Source organism: Seriola aureovittata, chromosome 11 (genome assembly GCF_021018895.1).
Source record: "Seriola aureovittata isolate HTS-2021-v1 ecotype China chromosome 11, ASM2101889v1, whole genome shotgun sequence".
In the NCBI taxonomy this organism is placed as follows: domain Eukaryota; kingdom Metazoa; phylum Chordata; class Actinopteri; order Carangiformes; family Carangidae; genus Seriola; species Seriola aureovittata.
In genome coordinates this window covers 28,326,789-28,333,756 of record NC_079374.1, presented here as the reverse complement: position 1 = coordinate 28,333,756, position 6,968 = coordinate 28,326,789, and the positions used below count along the sequence as shown (strand labels likewise).

General features: G+C 38.6%; 1 long non-coding RNA gene across 1 annotated transcript; it reads left to right on the top strand.

The window, feature by feature from the left end:
- Positions 1-4,306: 4,306 nt before the first annotated feature.
- Positions 4,307-6,475, top strand: LOC130177854 (uncharacterized). Its single transcript, XR_008829079.1, has 4 exons — positions 4,307-4,711; positions 5,728-5,785; positions 5,968-6,039; positions 6,126-6,475. It is a non-coding gene; the product is annotated as an uncharacterized LOC130177854 (long non-coding RNA).
- Positions 6,476-6,968: the final 493 nt, after the last annotated feature.

Sequence of the window (6,968 nt, the reverse complement as noted above, 5' to 3'; positions counted from 1 at the left end):
CAGACCCTTTATCCTGGTTTGCCTTCCTAAACTTGACCTTGGCCATGGCCCTTCACTGTGTTTACTTTTACTTGTATTAAATGGTCTGATGACTGAAGGGATATGTTATGTTTACTACTGTATGCATTGCATGATTAAAAAAGCAAATCAGCCTTAAACTGATGATTATGATTGTTTATGAACATTGTGACATGTGAACATTGAACATTGTGACCCTGATTGCCATTTGAGATTGCAGAATGATGTACAGGGACAGACAAGAAAGTACAAGTATGACAGGTTCAGGTCAGAGTGGTGTGAGAAGAGAAGAGGCGGAGTGATCTCCTTAAAATGAGCCCATTTACTGGGACCAGCATCCCAAGATGGAGAAGGACTTTTAACTACAGACTGTTCTGGGCTTGGCCGGTAGTTGAGTTTGTCTTGGGCATAATGTCAGCAAGATGGAGCCAGGTTCTACATGAAGCCAGAAAATGTTGACTCTGCTGTCATGGCAATGTGCATCCTTTACAACTATATGCTTACCCGATCTCAAAAACATAGGTGTCTAGAGGAGGCTGAACAGAGGGAGGACAGCTCAGCACAGTTCTCAGCTCCTCTGAAGGCAAAGTGTTGTGGGGTTCATGACTTAGTCTATAACACAAAAGTAGGGATTCAAAGCAAGTCACCACCACAAGACTAAAAGGACATCTAGACCCCAGTGCAAAGAACACAAAAGTTAAATTAATAGCAACACTGACTTCCAAACAGGTGATACAAAACTGAAGAACAGCAAGAACAACAAACTAAACACCAGGTCAAACTGAAAAATCAGGGAAACTGGACGAAGCACAAGGGAACGCCGGGGGAACACCTGGGGAACACCTGGGGAACACACCAGACAACTGACACAGACTCAGGGAAAGACAGAGACTTGCATACATAAGGGAGGCAGGGGTAGCTGGACACAGGTGATACACATGAGGGCAGACAATCACAGAGGAGGGATTTTCTTCAAATTTGGTACAAACGTTCACTTGGCCTCAATGACAAAATTATTAGATTTTGGAGGTCAAAGGTCACGGTGACCTCAGAAAACACTTTTAACCATTACTCGAGACTTCTTACAGCAATTATGATAATTTCACACAATTTGTTAATTTTTATATGACTCTGGATAAACAGGGACGTAACCTGAAACTAGTCTGAGTAGCGGAGGCAGACAACCATAAGGTGGTAACTCTAGTTTAGTACCCAAATGATTTGGCAATCCAGCTTCCTTTGATATCTATGACCCTCATTATTTTGCTCTTCAATCTCACTTTCAGCTCAACTCTGAGCTGCATACATGAACTAACCAAATGTCACAGCTACGCAAGAAACATCCAACAGCCACGTTACTAATCTACTTCTCACCTTTGATATCTGAGTGTTGTGTGTTAAAAGGGCTTGATCTCACACACAATTCATTTAATATTAAAGAAACCTACTCAACTTAAAGCTGAGATTTAGCACATCAATTTAATACCCACATTTTTAGGTAAAAGGTTAGAACAAAAATCATGAAACTGTCCAAATACTTGGTCTGAACTGAATTGGTTTTATTGTAAATTTATATTGTAATGAGAATAACAGTTCATCAACTTGAGGAGGTGTGGAGTAAGAAACCCTTTTTTCAGAGCAGCGGCTCCTGCAATGTGTGTGAGTGTGTATGCACACAGAATGCATTTAGTTTCTGTGTCGGGTCATAGATTCACCTCTACCTTACAAAACAGGAAGAATCCCAGCAGAAGAAGTCTTCATGCAGTTCTTGAAACCAGGGGACCATTCAAAGAAAAGAACCAGGAAAAGAAAAGATCCGGCATATATAGGCCAGAAATAGGTTACTATAGTATTCTCATGAACAAAATATGCCTTTACATATAAATATATGCATATAAACACACATATAAAATATATGTACATCATAATATTGTTTCTAAATGATCATCATAACTATTCTTACTATCCATCAAATGAACTGAACACATAGATATTAACATAAAACAAAATGGCTAAACATTTCTCCTCCATTCATCTCTTCCTTTTACCGCCACTCACTCTCACAGAAAACACAGAGTAAGGGTAATGTAAATAAAAAAAGCCATATAACCATTTTTCCTTTTCTTTTTAAAACACAACATACATGAAATAAATGTTTTGTTAACATTAACACTAGTATATGCACATTTTACTCCGTTGATGAGACTACCCAGCAAACACAAAACGTATTTTCAACGTTGATTTCCGGTTGAAAACAGGTTGATATAAAGTTTAAACGTTTTTCAACCTCTTTTCAACCGTTTAAAAAGCAGTTACAACATCAACGTGTCACAAAACACATATTTGTTTAATTCCAGTTGATAATTATGTCAGTTGTAGATCATAAAAGAGATTGTATTGTTTAGATTGACGTTTTTTCTCTTAATGAGGGAGGCGAAAATACGTCTTTAACAAAACTTAATTTTAACGCATTTAATGTTTAATAAAATATCATAAATATGGACCTATATGGGCTTTGTGCTGTTAACAGAAAGCTTTGATTGTGGTCAATGATGATATTTCAAAGTATTTATGTGAAATTACAGTATGCTGTTTACTGCCGTAACGGGCATGCGCAAGCATTTGGCTCGAGCAACCGTGACCGTAACCGCTTAAAGCATACCGCGAACGAGTGTCACAACTGAACTGCATTTTGGTAAGCGCATGTACTACTGTACAGTATTTCTATGCTCCAACAAGAAATTATGACACTATTTGTTACAGTTTATGCTTTTCACGATGTGGGCAAGGCCACTGGTTCGGGCATGCTAAATTAGCAGTAAGGTTAGCATGCTAGCTTGTAACGTTTGCATGCTGCGGCCTTGACAAAACTTTCTGCCAGACTATTTAAGGTGTGTGTTTTTAATGATAGCTTGCTACTGCATGTAATTTCATAATTGGACTGTCGATGTAGCCTATTAAATTTAATATTCAGGCCATTTTCAGACCTCAAAGAACAGCTGTGTGTTTACCATATATATGTGTGAAATCCATTTTCCATTCTTTATTTTACCCTCTGTATTTGGTCAAATCACATTTTCTACTTTCACATGACATCACCACAGCATGAATATTCTTAAAGCTCAGTTTTTTTTTAAAGAAATGATGTAAAATACTTGATTGTACCTCACAGGGTTGAGGATTTGTAATTCTTTGTACACAAGGGCCCTCATTTATCAATCTCGCGTGAAAACAGGTGCAGATCTGAGCGCAGAATTGGTCGTACGATAGGATCCACGTGTGATTCATGAAACATTCGTATCTGACCAATCCCAGCGTACGAATGATCGGGTCTTGATAGATGCAGCAGCTGAATTCGATCGTCATTAACATGTTACGCCCTTAAATATTCCTGGTTCGGAGGCCTCACCCACTAAGGTGAAACGTGGAGAGAAGCATTACTGGCAAAAACGAAACTTTTCAGAGATGGAGATCGACATCCTGACATCCGAGGTGGCGCAAAATAAGGATGTGCTTTTTGGCAGTCTTAAGAGTGGGATCAAAGGAGCTCATAAAACCGCTGTGTGGAAGAGGGTGACGGAGATGACTTTGGCTCTGCAGTGCCCCCTCCTGCAGCCGCGCGCCAACACAGCTGTTTTGAAAAATAAAAGAATCGTGTGCGCCCCCGGGGCCACCACGTTTAAAAGTGACAGCTTGGCATCACAAATCACCTGTACATTTATAGAGTGATAGTTTTTGCGATTGATGAATGCGTAACCATTCATGGATGATGCCTTCAGCCGCACATGAGTGCAATCAATTGCTCCAACCAAATTTGGAAACCCAGCAATCTGCAATAATTAGATGTCATGTTTAGGCTATTTTATCATATTATTTTATTGTACAAAAAAGTGGTATCAGTAAAAAAACATGGGCTTTTTTTAAATTCAAATTTTTTTTTATCTTGTTTTATTCGTTTTAAGAATCCGTTTTGATCTGTTCTAAATATGTAACTGTTTATGCTGAGGTTTGTTTAATAATTATTTTCAGACTCAGACAGATTTTGCTGTGCTGCACCGCAAATCCAGACTCAGATTTGCATACACGAGCTCAGACCTGACGTGAGATCTGATCGTAGCTTCCGCTCACGTCCAAATTGATAAATGCCGAAGCTTGCGTGGAAATGGTTTTACGCACAGTTTTCTGCCATACGTTCGTTTGATAAATGAGGGCCAATGAGACCAGGCAAGAGGAAAATACCAGAAAAATCTTTAGACCTCAGTGGGTTAAAGTACATTTTACTAAAATACTGTATGCAGGTAAAAACACTTGAGTTAACACACTTGAACTTGAGTGTCTCCACTTAAAATGACAGAAATTGTATTTATGCACTATATACTCAAATAACTGACAGCTCAACATTACTACTACTACCTGTTGAGACTCTTTCTTTTCCTACTGCTCTGACTCACACTTAAGTACCCCCCTCCCCACTCTCTCTCGCCCGAAACTCCTTTTTATAACGGTCCTGCGTAACATGTGAAACCCAAATCAGTGCGCATATAAACATACACAAAAGAGTCCCTGAATACTACACTTACATGACAATATTTATCAAAACTTTTACATTCACCCTTTCCTTGTTGATCATATTTATTTTAATACTTGTTTTTACAGGTTTTGAGAATTGACGAGAAGGTTCACAGCAAAAAAGGTAAGTTTTACAGATTTAACACGTGATTTGTTCAATTTGGAAGTGAATTTACTCTAATCTCAACTCAATGGATTCCAATTATTTACGTGAATGGAGGGCACGAAAGGCAAAAATTGATGCATTAGCCACAGCTGACACAACTGATGATGGACAGGAGGGATCTTTTGCACATGAGGGAACTGACATATCGACAAATGAGGGTTCTGACACTTCTGCACATGCACTAACTGACTCATCTCCAATAGAGGGGTCTACACATACTGTCTTGCCAACAGATGAGGATGTGGGTGTTTCTGCAGAAGAGGACTTTACTTATGATGATGGGGCAGACTTTGGATATGTTGAGTATCCGGATTCTAGTGACTCTGAACCACAGCTTGTTGCTGCAGAATTTGATTCAGAAGAAGAAGCACCGAATTTAGCTAAAGACTTGGCTCATTGGGCCACAGAGACCAAACAAACACATCAAAGTTTAAATTCACTTCTGGATGTTCTAAGGAAACATGGGTCTCACCTCCCCAAAGATGCCCGCAACCTACTTTCCACCCCACGCACAGTTACTTGTGAAGAAAGGGGCAATGGAAAGTATGTGTATTTTGGTTTAGAGACTGGCATCTTGCAACACACTACTCAGAGCCCAAATTTTAAAGGAGATATTTAAGTAATTTTAAATGTAGATGGGGTTCCTCTTTTCAAGTCTTCAAAATTGTAATTTTGGCCCACATTGGCATCAATTCAAAATTCAGAACCATTCCTGGTTGCACTATTTTGTGCGACAAAAAAGCCCAACACAGTCGAGGACTATGTGCAGGACGTGGTTAAGGAAATCAAGGCTCTCCACCAAAATGGTATCCTTCATCAAGGCAGCTTGCACCAGGTCAAAATTAAGGCTTTTGTGTGCGATGCACCTGCCAGAGCTGCCAGAGATGATTTATGGGTAACTTTATTAATACAATTTTATAGTTGCAAATTTATGGTAATGTTTTTGGATAAATAATTACAATTTTATTTGTCAGGTGATACCGATGGAGAAAAGAGCAAGAAAAAAGCTACAATTTAAAGATTTTGTCCCAAGTAAGTTTCTCTCAAGGCTACTGTGTTGCCCTGTCCCTGGTCTTAATGACTCTCTTGATCTTGCAGAATTTCTTGCTTTCTTGCTTTTCATGCTTTTTCTCTGTGCATATGTTACTTTCAAAGCCATCAGTACTATTTGAATAGGCGTCTGTACTCGTCTGAATGTCAGCTTATATTTTCAGATCTTCCCACTGATGAGGAAGGGACTTACTCGCAGGGAGCTGCAAATAAAAAGGATAAATCAAATCCTTCATGTTAGTAATAATTGTATAAATTGTCAAATCATTAATTTATGATGACTTAACAGTGTAAATAACCCAGAATTATGTTTCTTAAACAGACGCATCCTTACCGAGAACCAGCCAGCCAGAGCCACCAAAAAAAAAAAAAAAAGGCATACGAATTTCAGAACCATCAGAGCTGACTCCACCACGTGAGTAATATTGATGAAATTTTTCATCCTGTTATATGCATCTAGAAGTTTTAAAATACTCATATTTTAAGCAATACTGAGTATAGCAAAATTTCCAGAAAAGCTGGGGTTGAAAAGGGCCTTCCCAATGTCCACAGCCAGTAAATATTAGTTTTCACAATGAGTGATTTGTCTGTAATGTATACAGCAATGTCAATGTCAAATTCAAATGAAAAGGTGTGCAAATAAATAAAAGTTAAATAAAATCTCATTTTAAACCACAACAATGTCCTAATACTTACGTGAGGGAGTGGGTGAGTGCTCTGAAATCTTGTTTTGGGCTTTTGGAGTCATGAAAAGGTCCATAGACCAAGGCTCTGGTATTTGTGCTGTTTGGGAAGACAGACTTGGTTAGCTTTACTCTATTGTCCACATCAGTATGTTAGAAATTCAATATGAATACACCACTATGGAATTAAAACATTCGTCCGTGTCTTACGTTGTGGGGTGGGAGGTGATTGAATATTTCTGTGAGACTTCTTGGGTGGCACTGGGAGACTATTTCTTTGAGATGATTTGTCTCTGTAGAAAACATGATTTTCATTTTGCTGTGCAGTATAGTGATAAAATTTTATGTTACCTTTAAGATGAATGTAACAGTATGAAAACTATCAATGTTTTAATTTTACTCACATGGTGCAGGAGATGATGTTTTCTTTCTCTGAAATTTTTGGGGTGGCTCTGGAATCCCTTCTCTCTGAGAAGCTTTGC